A 21,039-nucleotide genomic window follows, 5' to 3' on the forward strand; every position below is an offset into this window, starting at 1 on the left:
TTCATCCCATACCACCAGAAGTAGGGTTTCAAATCTTGATACATTTTGGTGGTTCCCGGATGTAATGAATATGGAGTGGTGTGAGCTTCATCCAGTATTTCTTTCTTAAGCTCATTCACACAAGGAACACAGACTCGATCCTTATATAACAACATTCCACTGTTCGAGACTGAAAAACCTCTAGACCGACCGGCCACCACTTCATCTCGAACTTTAACTAGCTCGGGATCTTCCAGTTGCGCCTTTCCGATTCTTTCCAACAGATCAGATTGGAGTGTTAAATTATGTAGTTTCCCGACCACGAATTCAATTCCTGCACTAACCATTTCCGAGGCTAGCTGAGGAGCTATCATAACCGTAGTACACACTTGACCGGGACCTTTTCTGCTCAGAGCGTCGGCCACAACATTGGCTTTCCCGGGGTGATACAGTATTTCACAATCGTAGTCCTTAACCAACTCCAACCACCTTCTCTGCCTCATATTCAGATCTTTTTGGGTGAAAAAGTATTTAAGACTTTTATGATCAGTATAAATTTCACACTTTTCACCGTAAAAATAATGTCGCCATATCTTTAAAGCGAAAACCACAGCAGCGAGCTCTAAATCATGAGTTGGGTAACGTTGCTCATAATCCTTCAGTTGACGAGAGGCATAAGCTATGACTCTGTCAGCTTGCATCAGAACGCATCCCAGACCCTGTCTGGATGCATCACAATACACAACAAATTTCTCTTGATCTGATGGCAAAGCTAACACCGGAGCTGTTATCAAACGCTGCTTCAACTCCTGAAAGCTTGATTCACACTTATCTGACCACACGAATCTCTGATTCTTCTTAGTCAATTCGGTTAGGGGCATAGAAAGTTTAGAAAATCCTTCGACGAAACGTCGATAATACCCTGCTAACCCGAGAAAACTTCGAATTTCAGTCACAGACTTGGGCCTCGGCCAATTCTTCACTGATTCTATCTTGTTTGGATCAACCATAATTCCATTTTTCCCAACAATATGACCCAGGAAGGACACCTCAGACAACCAGAATTCACACTTTTTGAACTTGGCATACAGCTTGTGATCCCTAAGTCGCTGTAACACCATTCGAAGATGATGCTCGTGCTCCTCTTCTGACTGAGAGTATACAAGAATGTCATCGATAAACACTATAACGCAGTTATCGAGGAAATCCTTGAACACCCTATTCATGAGATCCATAAAGGCTGCAGGAGCATTGGTCAATCCGAACGACATTACCAGAAACTCATAGTGCCCATATCTGGTTCTAAAAGCAGTCTTCGGTATGTCCTCCTCCCGAATTCTGAGTTGATGATAACCAGACCGTAAATCAATCTTCGAAAACACTGTCTTTCCCTGAAGCTGATCGAACAGATCATCGATCCTAGGCAACGGGTACTTGTTCTTAATCGTCAGCTTATTTAGTTCCCGATAATCAATACACATTCTAAGGGAACCATCTTTCTTCTTTACAAAAAGAACCGGAGCTCCCCAGGGCGATACACTGGGTCGAATAAACCCAATATCCAGCATCCCCTGAAGTTGCAACTTAAGCTCCTTGAGTTCTGCTGGAGCCATCCTATATGGAGCTTTAGAAACAGGTTCGACTCCAGGTGCCAAATCAATTACAAAATCAATCTCTCGCTGTGGCGGCAATCCCGGCAACTCCTCGGGAAACACATCAAGAAAATCTTTCACCATTCGGACTACCTCAGGCCCAAATGTTTCAGGTCTGCTGGAGTCAAATACTACCGCTAGAAATCCTACACAACCATTGCATAGTAAATCCCTAGCTCTCAACACAGAAATAACCGGGATCCGAGACCCCTGAACTGATCCGACATAAACAAATGGATCTTCACCTTCCGGCTGAAAAGTCACCATTTTACGCCTACAATCTATACTGGCCGAATACTTGGATAAGAAATCCATTCCCAGTATAATATCAAACTCAGTTAGTTTCAATTCTATAAGATCAGTACTCAATTCCCTATCTTCGATCCTAATCGGCATAGACCTAATGCGCCTATTAGAGATAACCAATTCCCCGCTAGGCATTAGGGTTCCAAACCCTCTTTCTAAAATGTCACAAGGTCTACCCAAAAGATCAATCACTCTTGTAGCCACATATGACCGTGTAGCTCCTGAGTCAAATAATACTGTAAATAACAAGTTGTTGACGGGAAGCTGACCTGTCACAACAGAAGGACTGGCTGCAGCATCAGCTTGGGTAATGGCAAACACACGAGCAGGAACCGGTTTCACCTCAACTTTTGGCTCCTCTTTCTTTGCCTGGGAGCAATCTTTCTTGAAATGCCCCACCATGCCACATAGAAAGCATGTCTTCCGGTTACACTCTCCCGGATGATGTTTCTTGCACCTTGGACACTCAGGATAAGAATAACCCTGGCGTCCTCCTCTGCCTTGGTTCCCACGGAACCGCTTGCTTTGCCCCGAGCCACCGTGCCGGAACAACCTTTCTTTTCTGCTCAATGGTGGAGTCACCACCATCCCTACCATAAACAGGAGTAGGAACAGTGGGGGTTCCACCAACACTCGGAGTCACCCGGGGCTCCTGAAGAAACTTTACTGCACCCTCGGCTCTCAAAGCCTTCTCAACCATATCTGCGTACGTGGTTGCTTCGGTAGTGGTAATAACCAGATCATGCCGGATCTTTGCACTCAAACCCGCTAAATATTTTTCTTTCTTACTAAAATCCGTGGGCACAATTCCTGCTGCCAATTTAGCCAACCGATCAAACTTCGTTGTACACTCAGTGACTGACATACCCTCAGTCTGAACTAGATCAGTGAACTCTTTCCGCTTTGCACTGCGGACTGCTTCATTGTAATACTTGGAGTTAAATAACTCCCTGAATTCTTCCCAAGTCATCAGCGTGACGTCCCGTGTGAGGGTTATCAATTCCCACCACACAAGGGCATCTTCCTGAAACTGGAAAGTGGCGCAGGCCACCCGATCATTTCCAACCACTCCCATAAAGTTGAGAATACGCTCAATCATCGAAAGCCATTGCTCGGCCTTCATCACATCAGGGCCTCCCAGAAACACTGGAGGTGCCTGCTTCCGAAATCTTTCGTACAACGGTTCCATACGGTTGCCAACAACAGGTTGTTCTGCTGGCACCGCTGGAACCGCAACGGCCTGAACTTGTTGAGGAGGCACGGCAGGAGGACCCTGCTGCCTCAGCCTCTGAATCTCTTCATCTTGCTGACGAATTCTTTCTTGCATTTCAGCAAATCTTTGCTCCCAATCAGGAGGAGCTTGAGGTGGATTTACAGGGCGACCACCCTGAGCTCTACCACGGCCACGGCCGCGACCACGGGGATTTTGAGGATTCCCCTGACCGCCTCCGGTCTCAACCATGCCACCCTGACTTCTTGTATTTCGCGGGGCGTCCATTTAATAGGACTTAGCCTGCGAATCCATAAGCCAGGCAGGTTAGACAGCGATCAAAGTTAACACCGCTCTTTAATAACTTAAAGGCAACACACTTCTTTTCTTTTAAGAAAATATATTTAATTTAAATCTAATATGCTTCCTAACATGCTTTCACTTTCACAGTTATTTAAAATACTAAACAAGTACAGGCTTACTGAACCGTGAACCGAGCTTTCTCTGATGAAGATTGTACATGTCATAGCAAGCTTCGGTAGACAAACCTGGCGGCTCTGATACCAAAATTGTAACGCCCTAATGCTAAGGCACGCTACAGTGCTTTTTCAATTAATGTGCAAACTTTGCTAATCAAAGTGATTTCTCGAAAAACGTGTCAAATTAAAATTTTTGCTTTAAACATTAAACTTTGTAATTTAATAAAATATTTACAAGTGCCGGGATCCCGATTTTTAAAACTTTACAATCTTTACTTTATGAATATACATTCCAAAATATATAGATTTACAGGTCGCACAGCGACATTCAAAATACAACTCCCAGATGTCCCGAGACCGAACACTCCAGGTCGCGCTGCTTGACATGTACAATCTCACCCGAGCTCAGGATCACTCCTGTTCAGCCTTCGCCTTTCCTTTACCTACACATGGAAGCGAAGCGCGTGAGTCAACGGACTCGGTAAGAAATGCATATAACATACCATATAATTTCCGACCTGTAAATAGGCGCCCATACACCTATTTACAGAGCTTAACAGATGAGCATGAACGTTCAATACCAGGGTACAACCACTATACCACATACACAACGTACCTCGCTGTACGAGTGTTGGTAGGGTTTATCCCGATCACTGAGTATCACTGAGTGATGTACCACACACCTTAGCATTTTCTATGCTTGTGTTGGTATCACTGTATCGTACTCAAATTAACAATAATCACTGTACCAATACACTCACACAAGTGCTGGTAGTGTTTAACATATTTTAAGCATGCATATATAAACACATATACACACGTTCAGATAATCACATCATACATTATACACAGTTCTTACCTGTTTTCCGAATTCAAGTGTCTTTGGCCGACCTGAACGGAATTCACGTGCTAGATGGATGCCCTAATCACAATAACGGTAACACAGATGAGTGACTCGCCAAATCACTTTTCGGGACTTAAAACTCGAAACCAAAAGTTTCCCTATCAATAAACCTCATGGCAATACCCTATATAACCCAAAATTGGCTAAAACTAGGGTTGGAAAAATTCCCAACGGGCGGACGGATCCAACGGTATCCGGTTCGGGTCACCAACCGGTCGGACCGGTTGGTATAGGCCACCCAGAACCGGAATTCCGGTTCATCTGCAGAAATCCAAAAATTTTCCCTCTTTGATTCAAATCAATCCCAATCTTTACCAAACTCTCCAGTATACCTATACAATGTATAAACATCCATTTCCAACAAACAAATCACAGAACAAACCAATAATTCAATTTATGCCATTAAAGCTCAAAGCTTGAGTTTCCAAAACTCAAGCTTGCTTAGAACCATTATCAAGCATCAAAACCAGCAATTAGGGACTTAAATCAACTCAACATAACTCTAGAATTCGAACCCTAAACCTTTTAAAACCTAACAGCCCCAGAAATTCAATTTCACACTTTCAACCTAAGCTTAAAACTTGAAAACTAAAGAAGAGTTCCATTGAAGCTTACCTTAGGTTGTTCCCCTTGAATCTATGGCTGAAAACACAGAAAAATCCCAGCCCCTTCCCCCTTGATTCTTGCTGCCTTCGAAGAGAGAGAGAGAGAAGAAAGAACTTCTCACCAATTTTCCAATTTTCCAATTTCTTTTCTTTCTTCTTTTTAACTAAGTTAAGCAACATATTACACTTATCTTGGCTGAGAAAATGGGGTGCTAGGTGTCACCAAAATAACCAGCCACCTAGCCTCAAATAAATCAAATGACTAAATTGCCCTTAGACTTAAAACTAGGGTATTTTCAAAGCTAGGGGTAAAATGGTCAAAATCCATAACCCCGCTCAATCCCGATAGTTTATTTTCTCTAAAATATTCCCCACTATGAAATAGGGTTCTAAACTTACCCATGTGATCAATCTAGCCATCCATCGCATTTTCCGTTGTCGCCGAGCAAAAATTACAAATTTAACATATTTCACATATAAGCTAAATAATACCCCTAGAGTTTAATAAAATCTCCGAAATTGAGAAATTATAACTCTAATATTTATTTCTAAATATTGGGGTCCACATTAAAATTTAATTCACAAATAATAATAAAATAATAACAATTAGTGCTAATTGCCTTTTCTAATCATATTACTAGAGCGGTCATTACAGGTTAGAGGCTGTAATAACCCTGCTGGTCTCTGATGTTCAGCCTTAATCTGCTGACAAGTGAGGCATCTCGATACGAATTCTACTAAATTCTTCTTCATACCGCTCCACCAGAAGTACGGTTTCAAATCTTGGTACATCTTAGTGGTGCCGGGATGCAGAGAATACGGGGTAGAATGAGCCTCCTCAAAGATCTCATTTCTAAGTTCCGCACTGTTCGGAACACAAACCCTGGCTTTATACAAAAGCATCCCACTGTCTGACACTGAAAAGTCCTTGGCTTGACCAGCCAACACCTCATCTCGGATCTTCACTAACTCCGGATCCGTCATCTGCGCGACTTTTATTCTTTCCAACAGATCAGATTGCAGCGTCAAGTTGTGAAGCTGACCTACTACAAACTCAATGCTGGATCTAATCATATCCTCTGCTAGCTGAGGTGAGATCTGAACCATACTAGCTACTTGCCCGGGACCCTTTCTGCTCAGGGCATCGGCCACTACATTGGCTTTTCCGGGATGATAGAGGATCTCGCAATCGTAATCCTTCACTAATTCCAACCAACGCCTTTGTCTCATGTTCAAATCTTTCTGAGTAAAGAAATACTTGAGACTTTTATGGTCGGTATAGATCTCACACTTCTCCCCGTAAAGATAATGCCGCCAAATCTTCAGTGCAAAAACCACTGCAGCCAATTCTAAATCATGAGTCGGGTATCGCTGTTCATAATCCTTTAACTGACGGGAGGCATAAGCGATAACCCGATCGGCTTGCATCAACACACACCCCAAACCCTGTTTGGATGCGTCACAATATACTACGAACTTCTCCTTGTCCGAAGGCAAAGCTAGCACTGGAGCAGTAATCAACCTCTGTTTCAGCTCTTGAAAACTAGCTTCACATTTATCTGACCAGATAAACTGCTGATTCTTCTTTGTAAGCTCGGTTAGGGGCATTGAAATTTTAGAGAACCCTTCAACGAACCTACGGTAGTACCCAGCTAAACCTAAGAAGCTTCTGATCTCTGTCACTGTCTTCGGTCTCGGCCAATCCCTGACGGATTCAATCTTTCCGGGATCCACCTTGATCCCATCTTTACTCACAATGTGCCCTAGGAAGGACACCTGAGACAACCAGAACTCACATTTCTTGAACTTGGCATAAAGTCTATGTTCTCGAAGCCGTTGCAGTACCATCTGAAGATGTAACTCATGCTCCTCTTCTGATTGAGAGTACACGAGGATGTCGTCGAAAAACACAATCACACAGATATCGAGGAAATCCTTGAATACTCTATTCATCAGGTCCATGAATGCTGCAGGAGCATTGGTTAGTCCGAATGACATAACCAGAAACTCATAATGTCCATACCTAGTGCGGAAAACCGTCTTCGGAATGTCCTCCTCTCGGATTCTCAGCTGATGATAACCCGAACGGAGATCAATCTTGGAAAAGACCGTCTTCCCCTGAAGCTGATCGAACAAGTCATCGATCCTAGGTAATGGGTATTTATTCTTCACCGTCAGCTTGTTCAACTCCCTGTAGTCGATGCACATCCTCATAGATCCATCCTTCTTCTTGACGAATAAAACCGGGGCTCCCCAGGGTGACACACTGGGCCGAATGAACCCTATGTCAAGCAACCCTTGGAGCTGAATCTTTAATTCCTTAAGTTCAGCTGGAGCCATTCTATACGGGGCTTTGGAAACCGGATCCACCCCTGGTGCCAAGTCAATCACGAAATCAATCTCCCGCTGAGGTGGTAACCCTGAAAGTTCTTCGGGAAAAACGTCCAAAAATTCCCGAACCACTCTGATGTCCTCTGGCCGAATTGTATCTGGCCGAGTGGTGTCCACCACCACGGCCAGAAACCCTAAGCAACCGCCGTGCAACAATTCTCTCGCTGACATAGCCGAGATCACCGGGATCCGAGATCCCTGAACTGAACCCACAAATACAAACGGTTCTTCACTTTCCTGTTGGAAGACCACCATCTTCCTTTTACAGTCAATGCTCGCCGAATATTTAGATAGGAAATCCATTCCTAAAATAATATCGAATTCGACTAAACTCATCTCTATCAGATCAGCGCTTAACTCTCTACCATCTATCCTGATCGGCATAGACCTAATCCATCTATTGGAGATAACCAATTCTCCGCCAGGTAACAGGGTTCCAAACCCTGATTCATCTATCATAGGGTCTACCCAATTTACTAGAGATTCTAGCAGCCACACAAAAACAACCTTGACCCAAGCACTCACCCGGAGAATGCCTCTTACTAATAATACACTCCAGTAGGAATGACGGGTCTTAACACTACCCTGACGGTCGTCTTGATTCTGGTTCCCTCGGAAACTCTTATTCTGCCTCGAGCCACCGGATGCAGTGGATGATTCCTCCTCCAGTCCATGGCCGAACCACTACCTCTCCTGCTGAAACCTGACGCAAAAGGGGTAGGAGCCCCGCCACATTCTGGAGTCCTAACTGATTCCACATACATCTAGCTGCGCCCTCAGCTCACCATGCTTTCTTCGCCATCTCAGCTTAGATGGTCTTATCGTCGGTAGTGTTCATAAGGTCATACTTGATCTTCACATTAAGTCCATCGAGATATTTTCTTTCTTACTGAAATCGGTTGGCGCGAATCCCGAGGCTAACCTCGCCAACCGGTTGAACTGAGTAATATATTCCATCATGCTCATATTCTCTCGCTGGGTCAGGTGGGCGAACTCTTTCCTCTTGGCGCTTCTGACCGCCTCGTTATAACATTTAACGCTGAAGAGTTCCTAAAACCTTTCCCAGGTCATAGTGATAACGTCATGGATCTGAGACACCATGTCCCACCAGACCAGAGCGTCTTCTTAAAACTGAAAAGTGGCACTCACCACTCTGTCGTTACCGGTGACACCCATGAAATTCAGTATCTTGGTGATCACCGTCAGCCATTGCTCGGCTTTCATTACGTCCGGACCTCCCAGGAATACCGGAGGTGCTTGCTTCCGGAACCGCTCATACAATGGTTCCAATCTATGGGCCGCCACCACTATCTCGGCCTGGGCAGCAGGGGCAGGTGCCACTGGAACTACGGGCACTGGAACTGCAAGAGCACCCTGCTGTCTCAACCTCTGAATCTCGAGATCTTGCTCTTCTATCCGGGTTTGCATTTCCGCAAACCGTAACTTCCCAATTCTGGGCTTCCTGATTGACTTGAGCAGCCTTCGGGGAGTTAACATCCTCCAACCGCAAACCCTGCCCCTGGGACCTCTACTTCGGCCCCAAACACTTGAGGGGAACTGAGCTCCTCGACCTTGATCTGACCCGACTGAGATGCCCTGACTCCTAATATTTCGTCTGGCGTCCATCTAGTCTGAACCGCCTCGAAATCCCGAGTTGGCACTTCAGGTCACGATCATCGAGAGCTTTACTAATGCCGCTTAATTTGGAAATTAAAAACGAAACATGCGCCTATTCTACTATCAGGCTACTAACATGCTTCCTAACAGGCTTTTCTTTTTCATAACTGAATAAAATAAACTACTAAAGCAATAAAGGCTTACTGAACCGTGAACCGAGCTAACTGCTGATGATGATTGTACATGTCGTGACGATCTTCGGAAGACAACCTGGCGGCTCTGATACCAAATTGTAACAACCTAACTACCTTAGGCGTATTACGTGATTTTTAAACGTACTGTGCAGCTCGTTGCTAATCAACGAGGTTTATGGAAAAACGTGATTAATTAAAATTTTGCTTTTTAATTAAACTTATAAAACCATATTACAAAAGACTCGGGATCCCGATTATAAAATATTTACAAAAAGTTTAACTGTTTAACTGTTACATAAAATAAAAGTCGTCTAACGACCAGTTACAAAAAACTCAGCCTTGCTGTCCCGAGGATCGTACGCTCCAGGCCTAACCGCCCCGACATGTACAATCTCATAAGCTCGCTCACGGTCCATCAGCTATAGCCTTGCCTTTACCTACACATGAACATAAACTGTGAGTCGACAGACTCAGTAAGAAAAGCATAATAATATCATACATAATTCTAAGCTGCCGTGTCCAACACGATGCGAGTCCCGCTTGCCATGTCCAACATGGTACCGAGCCACTACCGCCATGTCCAACATGGTGCGAGTTACGAACGTTCATAGGGACGGTACTATTGACACGTAACAACTGATCGGTCGAGCCGGTCATACTCCATTCTTGGTCATACTCCGGCTGTACTGCGACGTGTTACTATATCCTCTGATCGGTCGAGCCGGTCATACTCCGCTTTGGTCATACTCCGGCTGTGCAGACGGGATACGTCAATAGTACGGAACCACCAACCAAGTGTCGACGATCGGTCGAGCCGGTCATACTCCGGCTTGGTCATACTCCGGCTGTCTCGACGTGACAGGGTTGGATGGTTCGAAGCCTATATACATAACTAATGTAATCTAGCAGGCTTCCTACATGCACGCTAAACATGTAATCTACATATGCATACTGTTATACTAATCTTACCTGGATTCCGAATTCAGGTGTGCCGGTCAACCTGACTGGAACTTAGCTGAGCGGCGGATTACAGGCTCCTAAACCGTAAAAATCACAACACCGATAAGTGACACGCTAAATCACAACGGGGACAAAGGTTTTAAAACCAAACCTAACTCACTGTAACTTAATACTAAAATACCCTCAAACTAGCAGAGAACAAACTGTCTGAAAACCCGAAACTAGCACAAAACGGAAAGTTGAGAAAAAAACCGGTTTCTCACCCTACTGCAAAATCCGGGTAACCGGTTTTACATGCAGTGTAAAACCGGTTAGCCGGTTTTACCCAGGAAAACCCCAAAAAACATTTCACCAACCAAAACGTTTCCAAACTCAACCAAACTTTCCAGACCTGCTAGTTAGACCCTAATAAACATTTTCCAAGTGATAAAACAAAGCTTCAAGCACAGAATCAAAATTTGCCATTAAAGCTCAAGCTTTGAGTTCTAAACTCAAGCTTGAGCAAAACCACCTAGCATGCATTCAAACCCACTCAAATCTACTAAAACATACATAAAATCACCTCTGAAAACTAATCAAAACAATGGCAACATCTCAGTCACAGATTCACAACATATCTTCAAAAATCACATTTTTGCATATAAAAAACTATAGCTTGATCAACCTAATAATCAAGCATCAAAACAACTTTAAATAATCCTAATCTAACAAGTTTAAACCTCTGAATTTAACCTCAATTCACAGCAGCAAGAACACATTAAAATCAAGCATGCATCATCACCTTTTCACACATTTTTTTTCTAAAATTATAAAAAGAGAAGTTTAGAAACTTTACCAAGGATGAAGAACACTTAGAATGCAAGAGAAATAGTTTGAAATCAGAATTTTCCAGCCCTTGGAACACCCTCCAGCCGAAAGAGAAAGAGAGGAAAAGAGAGAGAGTTTTCGCAATTTTTTCTATTTTCTAAACTTATGATTTTGAGTGAAATGGAAATAAATAAAGAGAAGACTTTAACTAAAAATCTATTTCAGCCAAATAATAAAATAATAACATTTATTTTTCAATTTAATTAAGTCACTAAAGGACAAAAGTCAATGGGGCAAAAAGACCATTTTGCCCGTCCACACTAAAATCACATAAAAAACACTAAAGGGGGTATTTTGGGAAATTCTAAATTCCCGGCCATTCCCGACATTCCCAATGTCTAATAAACTGTCCCAAACTACTAACATACTAAGTTGTGATTTCTACTGAGCCAAACGCCGAGTTCCAAAATACCGGGCACCGGAAATGCAAAACATGAAAAACTACTGAGTAACATAACCATGCATTTCTGAATTCCATAAATAACAGCATACTAAATTATTTAAATAGCTATAAATAATTTCATAAATAATCACGATTAACTGCTAATTTCCAAATTAACTAAGCGGGCTTTACAGGTAAACTTTGCCAATGTCCTGGAAAGGACATAACACTTTTCCAAGGTGTAAGAATACCTATCACTGATTATACCATGTCAGTCTAAATCCAGTGTTCTGACAAATCAGGGAATAAACTTTTGAACATATAATTAAGATTATATTCCACTGTGCTGACAACACTATAATCTTTAACAAACTCATATGTTCTGGACTTAAAAAGAATTCATACATTATATACATATAATCATGAAATAAATCATGTGAACCATGCAACATAAAATGTTATTTCTGATCTTTATTAATAAGTAAATCTGATTATATGAAATGAGTTTTATTTAGGGCATAAAACCCAACAGTACCCACTTCTATTGGCCCCCAACTCTCACACAAAGCCCAAAAGAGAGGAATTTAACCTGTAAATAAATAATTGTTATTCATTGAATAAGCCCAAATCTAATTGGGCCTAAATAAATTTACTTATGTCAAAATTTATTTTAGCAACCTAGTCAATTTACTTAGTAAAACTTAAATGGGCTTCCTATATGCATCTAAGCCCAATAGCAAACATATAGGCTCACACAGGTCAAAATGATTTGGATGGGCCCTATCATATTACTAGGTTTACACAGATGAAAGAAATTGCAAAAATTTACATGTTACAAATTATTTATAAGATCTATTGACAATTGTACTATGATTAAAATCAGATCATTGGATCTGTCAACAAGTTAATCATAGCAATTTAGATCAAATAAATAATAAGTTTGTAAAAAAATTTGTACATTAATATATAAATAAACAATACAAACAAATAACTGATCTGGAATATCTCGAAAGTAAGCTAAAATATCTCAATTTTAAAATTTAAAAAAAAATTAAATTTTTAAATAAATATCTTAACTAGAATTCAAATTTAGGTTGTTAGAGAATATTTGAAAAAATTCAAAATTCAACAAACTTCTAAATTTCTTAAATTCTAACGAAAAATAAAAAAAAAAAATTATCAAGTTTATTCAAAATTTAAATTTATTTAAAATTTCTAATAAGATAATATAATAAAATATCTTCAATTTTAAAATTTAGATATTTCATTATTATATTCTAAGTCTTATAATTTAATAAATTTAAATATTACATTAATAAACTAATTGAAAAAATAAGATATTTTATATGGTGAGAATATTAAAAAAAATAATAAGTTTGAAAAATTTATGGTTTGAAATCCTAAAATATCTATTCAAACTAAGCTAACCAATTTTTTCAAATCTTCATGTTATTTTTGCCAAAATATAATTTTTATAAAAAAATATCTAATAAGATAAAATGTTAAACCTAACATATTCCTAATCTTATAATTTTAATTAATAAAATATATTTTGAAAATAACAAATTTGAAAAAGATATGATATGATTAGCAAATTTTGAAATTAGTACAAGATTATTTTTGAAAAAATAATATTTTAATATCAAAGTAAGATCATTCAAATTTAAAAAAAAAAAAACAATATCTGATCTTATAATTAAAATAAATAAAATAATCTAAAATTTCAAAAACAACCATAAGGCTCCTTTGTGTGAAATCAAATTTTCGAAATTCAAAGTCTACTAATATCATAAACTAATTTTGATTAATTAAAAAAAATTAATTTTATTCTGACAATTAGATTTATTTGAAAATTCAGATTCTACACAAAATTCTACCAAAAATTAGCTTTTGTTTCAATGAAAAACGATTTTTGAATCAAAAGTTATGAAGAAAATAAAATTGGTCACAGGGGTATGCATTGCAAGCAGCCTCATTTGACCGAGTATGCTCGGCGCAGCAACCGTTCAGACAGGCATCATGTCCGAGTAATCTCGGTCAGCTTTGTCTGAATGGCCGAGCGTGTCCGAGCATCCCTAAGGACCGTGCGCGCGCGTGTGACATTCAAATTCTGATATTTTCATTCAACTTCAAAAAATCATATCTAATTCATAAAAAAATCCAAATTAGGTTCTGTAAAAGCCTAAATTTATTAATTTTTCGTCTACTTTCTAGAAAAAATAATTCCAGATAGAAATAAAAAATATTTCAGTAACATATATTGCGATTTCTAAACTATCATCAAATAAGCACATAAACCACATGAAACCATCCAAATCAACACATAACATCGTTTTAATTCATATTTTATGAAAGTAAATCATTACCATGGCTCTAAGGCCAGTTGTTGGAAATATTTTACCAGGGTCTAGATTTACTAACAAGTATGTTTCATTAACATCCTAATATGAATTCTAAAACAATGAAATAAACACATATAAAGTTTAGGAAACCTTACATTGGGTGCATCAGAATATAATGACTCCTTCCGTTCAGATCTCTAGCCCTTGATTCCTTTCTGTAGCGGAGCATCACCAAGATCTGAACCTGGATCTCTTTCTCTCCTTCCTTTGATGTTGAATCTCCTTCTTGTTGTTTGGAATTCTCCTACAGTCTTACACACTATGATTGAGATACCACTTGATGTGTGTGGGCACTCACTCATTCACTCAAGGTTCAAAAAATTGAAGAGGGAAAGAGAAGAAGAAGTGGTGGCTAGGGTAAATAGAAAGAGGCTCAGTTTTCATCTGACAAAGTTAACAAAAGTTAAGTGTGAATGAGAGCCATCACTATCTATTTATAGGTAACCACCTAGGTTTAGGTTAGAATTATTTGGCGTTAAAATAATGAAAAAAATAAATGGTAAAATACACTAAATGTGTCTGACCATGGATTGTGGATTGGGCCCACTTTGCAATTTTGCCATTTTGTCATTTTTCTATCCCATATTCTCAAAAACGCTAATTTTTCAATTTAACCATTTAAATGCCAATTCTAATTATTTAATAACTAAAAATTAATTATAAATAATATTGTCATTTAATATATTTATTAATTAGACATATAAAGTCTCTTAATTAATAAATAAACCTAGAATCTCTTTTCTTTATAGTTTCGCCCTTGCTTAGTGAAAATTCATAAACTAGACATAGTCTAACTTTAGAATTATAATTGATTAATCAAAACCAATCAACTGAGTCTTACAAGCAGTATGGTCTCAACTAGTATGGGGACCATGGGTCTATATATCCGAGCTTCCAATAAGCAGATCAAGAATTTATATCTTAAATTCACTGACTTATTAATTCTTCGTTGAATCCACGCATATAACTGAGAATTGCACTCTCAGTAAATAGAACGCTCTATATGTTCCACCATATAGACACGTCATTAGTTATCCATTGTTATAATCCTAATTTGATCAATGATCCTCTATATAGATGATCTACACTTTAAAGGGCTTAGATTACCATAACACCTTACAATGTATTTTATCCTTAAAACACTTAACCCCGTATAAATGATATTTCAGCTAAGTGAAATGAGTACTCCACCATTTATTTTCGTTTGGTCAAGCTCGAAGGAAATCATCCTTTACTTTCTATTTGTCAGATAGAAGCTATAGATTCCATATTTATGTTAGCGCTCCCACTCAATTGCACTATCATGTTCCCAAAATGTACGTATCACCCTGACCCAAAAGTAGGCTTAACTAACAAATCAAAGAACATGTATAATACTCTTGAGATCGAACCTAAACATATCAGGATTAAGATCATTTGATCTAGGATCAACAAGTGATATTGAATTGAATAGATATTACGGTAAATTTAATATATCTAATCAAAGTTCAATATCGACCCCTTCCAATGTATACTCCATACATCCGATGCTGGTAAACTTTGCCAATGCCCTGGAAAGGACATAACTCTTATCCAAGGTCTAAGAATACCAATCACTGATTATCATGTCAGTCTAAATCCAGTGAACTGACAAATCAGGGAATAAACTTTCGAACATAAAATTAAGATTATATTCCATTGTGTTGACAACACCATAATCATTAACAAATTGATATGTTCTGGACTTAAATAGAATTCATACATTATGTACATATAATCATGAAATAAATCATGTGAACCATGCAACATAAAATGTTATTTCTGATCTTTATTAACTAATAAATCTGATTATATTGAAATGAGTTTTATTTAGGGCATAAAACCCAACACTGCGCTATAGCGCCTATACCCCGCGCAATAGTGCCTAAGAGAAAAAATCCTGAACCCGTGTTGAAATTATCTTTTTTTTCGTAAAAAAATCATTTTTTTGAGTCGGGTGCTATAGCGCAGACCCCATGTGCTATAGCGCACAACACCAAAATTTTCTACTTCGACCTTGCTCAGTAAATCATGCATAACTTTTGCGTCCAGACTCCAAATGAGATGATTTAACATGTTTCAGAAAGCTGGGAACGAGCTCTATCTTTTCGGGTGTCATAAGCTCTTCAAGAAAATGATGAAATCATTGTCAAAAATAGGGTCAAAGATCTCAGTCCATCACAAAATGTCTTTTTAGCACAAACCTAACACTTGGAGAAAACACATCAACTCTATACAAAAATAAATACTAATCCATCTAATAATTGACTAAGAATGATTATACAAATGTGTACTCATCACCTTGTCCAAAGCCAAGAAATAGAAGATGCATTGATCAAATTAAGAGCACACAAGCTACACGATGTTCAATGATCGTATCAGCCACAAAATGAAGGTTTGAATGGACGACATGCTTGACAAGTCCAAAAGGGCTGGGGGTATATGGAGGACCTTGATAGAAAATTTAAAAATCCTCTGCAGCTACAACATGAAGATGCTCAAACCTAGACAAGATCTAGGCCCTTTTGAACATGAAGTCGCCCATAACAATCAAGGAAGTACAAAGCCAAACAAGATGCACTGCTGCACTAAGTAGATTTGTGTCTAAGTATACAGACAAATGTGTACCCTTCTTCAACATGAAGCAGTAGCAACAACAAGTTTGAGTGGACAAAGGAATGTGAAATCACATTCCAGGAGCTAAAGAGATAGTTTGGCTCAGCCACCTGTGTTGCCCAAATCCTTAGACAAAGAACATCTAGGCGTGCACCAAGCAGTCATAGAATATGTTGTGAGTGTTGTCCTCACAAGAGAAGAAGACAGTGTATATCACCCTATATACTACACCAGCAAGAGACTGATCGACACTAAAAGTCAGTTCCCACTCATGGAGAAGCTGACCCACAACTTTCTCTTGGCTTCTAGAAAGCTAAGACTATACTTCCAGATACACCCTATAAAGGTGTACACTGATCAGTAGTTGCGGCAAGTTTTACTGAAACTTGGAGCATTAGGCCAACTACTCAAGTGAACCATTGAGACTCGGCCAACATAAAAGCACCTCACAACAAAGCATGGCCACCAAAGGTCAAGCTCTCACCAGCTTCATGGTTAATCATAGAAGCATATCTCTCCAAATCTTAATACCTTTATTTCTTTTTCTTGCTTGAAATTTTCAATTCTTTTTCCTACAAAAATTTGGGTTTCTTGCATGCATGTTCTTCATTATTTAAGTATATCCTTAAGCTTTGTGATGATTTATAATGATACAATTATCTATGCAAAGCCAATCGGCTAAATTGATACGCAAATCATGTGTTTTCCTTAAGGATTAGTCGAACTTACATTTGCATAGCACAAAGGTGTATTTTTTTTTTCTTTTTTAGAGGTTCAAACAATCTTGATCATCTTCGAGTTGGGCTCTTCGTCATTCTGATGAAACCCCTTCTATTTGATCTATATGTTCCATTGGTCAGAATATATAGGTTGTTTCTAAAACCTTCTTTCTATTTTGCTCTACCTCCCTTTCCTTCTTTTGTAGATGACCCTAGACGACTTTTGAGGAGGTAATAACCAGATAGACAACAACATGCTCCAGCTAATTTTTGACGACTAGCCAAGGCTTTGTGCATCACATGCAAAAGCAAGTCATCTAGCTTCGAGGAGGGAGGTGTTGTCATGCGAGGAATTTGAACAGGCTATTTCATACGTCCAAAGCCACTTTTATTCAGTTTGAATTGGGGGTGACGTGTACAGCATGTACATTAGAGAATACAGCTTTTGTTGGAGGGAGTATTTGCCCTCTAACTGGACTTACATGGTCCAACCAAACATCCCAAAAACATTACCTAAAGCGGACCCTGAACTGTCACTACGCCCTCAGGTTAAGGCAAAGATTGTTGTTACTGTAGTGGACCATCCTACACAAATTTATCCATTCCACTCAAGGAATCTAGCTCATACAAAGAAAAGTTTTTGTAAGATTGGACCATGCAATCCAAAATTCACCCAGCTTATGGCCAGGCAACATGAGTTGTTTGTGTCAGACTTCGAGGGAGAAGATCCCTTACTAAGTGGGGATCTAGAAGTTTAAGAAGTCAACAAATAGGTCAACAAGCAAAGGTATGCGGTCATGCCTTTTCATGGGGCCGGTTGGTGGTCAGAGGACAAGAAGCCTTATGATTTTTGTGGTTGCCCTTTAGTCTTAGGCATCGATTATGCTGACCAAGAGTTTGAAGAGGCTGAACTATCTAAATACCAACTACCTGACAGTCCAATGTGGATATCCCCACCATCCAAACTCACTGAAAGGCGCCTTCACAACTTAGACAAAGAGGGCCTCCTCGGGGATGTGGATGTATTCCTTCCCTTGAAGGACAACTTGAAAATGAAGTAGGCGAGGTTTTGTGTGCGTGGTCTGGCCCATATGCTAAGCATGGGGCTCTCCTGCCACTACATCCCTACTTCGTGAAGATAGCCAATTACTACAAAATTTCTCTGGCGCAGTTCACACCAAAGGGAATTAAGTACCTTACCGCCATGTTCATATTATACGCACAACAAGGATGGGGTGAGCAATCTACACATGGCATTAACTGGTTTTTTAGTTAAAGGCTTCACACTGTGACCGCTCGGGGTATTGTTACTTTTCACAATTCGAGTGCTTGTGGATGATTGACACGAAGGAGAGTTCTATCAAGAAGATTGGTGGTTTTCTTTGCGATTACTACATTGTACATCCGCCCAGCCTTTCAACGGGTCAAAATGTACATCCGCCCAGCCTTCACACTTGGTCTCAGAGATAGGGCTCAATCTATCTTGGGCTTGTCATATTTGTTTGGCATATTGTCTTATTGACATCACCCAAAAACTTCATCATGTATGGGCTATACCCAAAGCCTGGAAGCCCTTTTCCTGAGAAGACTGCACGAAAGAAAAAGAAGAAGACCAAGGTTGGCAGGGTCAGACCTACTCCCATCGAGGTACCCATCCGAAATAACGATGCGCAAGAGACTCCTGTTTGTCGACATGCGCAACATGTTGAAAGATGAGAAGACTGCACGAAAGAAAAAGAAGAAGACCAAGGTTGGCAGGGTCAAACCTACTCCCATCTAGGTACCCATCCGAAATAATGATGCGCAAGAGGCTCCTGTTTGTCGACACGCGCAACATGTTGAAAGAAAAGGGAAGGCCATTGTCAAAGAGCTTGAGGAGTCATCTTCTAATGATGACGCCCCTTCAAATTTTGTCCGGAAGGAGTATTTTAGCTATTAGACCACTTGTGTTTTTATTATTTTGACTACCAACTCTAACTCTCTTTACCCTTTTTTAGAAATGTCGACCAGGATGAAATCAAACTTCAAAAGCAAAGTGGGCGGGTCTTCAGGCAAGGAAAGCACGAGTAAAGTGTTGAAGACCGACCCCAAAGTTCATGCTCAAGAAGGCATCATTGTTAATCCCGACCTAGTGGTGATCGAGACTAAATCTTCTTCGGCCAAGAACTCCAATGTCCCCCCATTTCCTCCCACCCTAAAAACTTAGAGTGTTGGGTTTTGTGCCCTAAATAAAACCCATTTCAATATAATCAGATTTACTTATTAATAAAGATCAGAAATAACATTTTATGTTCAATGGTTCACATGATTTATTTCATGATTATATATATAATGTATGAATTCTATTTAAGTCTAGAACATATGAATTTGTTAATGATTATAGTGTTCTCAGCACAGTGGAATATAATCTTAATTATGTGTTGAAAGTTTATTCCCTGATTTCTCAGTTCACTGGATTTAGGTTGACATGATAATCAGCGATAGGTATTCTTACACCTTGGATAAGTGTTATGTCCTTTCCAGGGCATTGGCAAAGTTTACCAGTATCGGATGTATGGAGTATACATCGGAAGGGACCGATATTGAACTTTGATTAGATATATTAAAATTTACCGTAATATCTATTCAATTCAATATCACCTGTTGATCCTAGATCAAATGATCTTAATCCTGATATGATTAAGTTCGATCTCAAGAGTACTATACATGTTCTTTGATTTGTTAGTTAAGCCTACTTTTGGGTCAGGGTGATACGTACATTTTGGGAACATGATAGTATAATTGAGTGGGAGCGCTAACATAAATATGGAGTCTATAACTTCTATAGGAATTTAGAAGTGAAACGATGATATCCTTCGAGCTTGGCTAAACAGAGATAAATGGTGGAGATCTCATTTCACTTCGCTGAAATATCATTTATACGGAGCTAAGTGTTTTAAGGATAAACTACATTGAAGGTGTAACAGTAACTTAGTGCCTATTCAATGTAGATCATCTATTAGAGGGTCATTGATCAAATTAGGATTATAATAATGGATAACTAATAGCGTATCTATATCGTGGAACATATAGAGCGTTCTATATGACTGAGTGCAATTCCAAGTTCTAAGTGTGGATTCAATAAGGAATTAATAAGTTAGGGAATTTACTTGGTAAATTCGGTTCGACTTATTGGAAGCTCGGTTTATATAGGCCCATGGTCCCCATACTAGTTGAGACCATACTGCTTGTAAGACTCAGTTAATTGATTTTAATTAATCAATTAAAATTCTAAAGTTAGACTATGTCTACTTTATGAATTTTCACTAAGCAAGGGCGAAATTGTAAAGAAAGGAGATTCTAGGTTTATTTATTAATTAAGAGACTTTATATGTCTAAATTAATAAATATATTAAATGCCAATATTATTTAATAATTAATTTTTAGTTATTAAATAATTAGAATTGGCATTTATTTGGTTGAAATTAGAAAATTGGCATTTTTGAGAAAATGGGAATGAAAAATAACAAAATGGGAAAGTTACAAAGTGAGGCCCAATTTCCTTATATGGGCAAACCACTATGCAAGCTTTTACCATTTTATTTTTTCATTATTTTAATGCCATACAAATCTAACCTGAACCTAGATGGCATTCTATAAATAGAAAGTATTGGCTTCAGGAAACTCATGACTTGCACATTGATTCTTTCAGAGAAAGCCATAGCCGCCCCTCTCTCTCTCTTTTCCTCTCTTCAATTT

The sequence above is a fragment of the Cannabis sativa genome, chromosome 3 (assembly GCF_029168945.1).
Source record: "Cannabis sativa cultivar Pink pepper isolate KNU-18-1 chromosome 3, ASM2916894v1, whole genome shotgun sequence".
Taxonomy (NCBI): Eukaryota; Viridiplantae; Streptophyta; class Magnoliopsida; order Rosales; family Cannabaceae; genus Cannabis; species Cannabis sativa.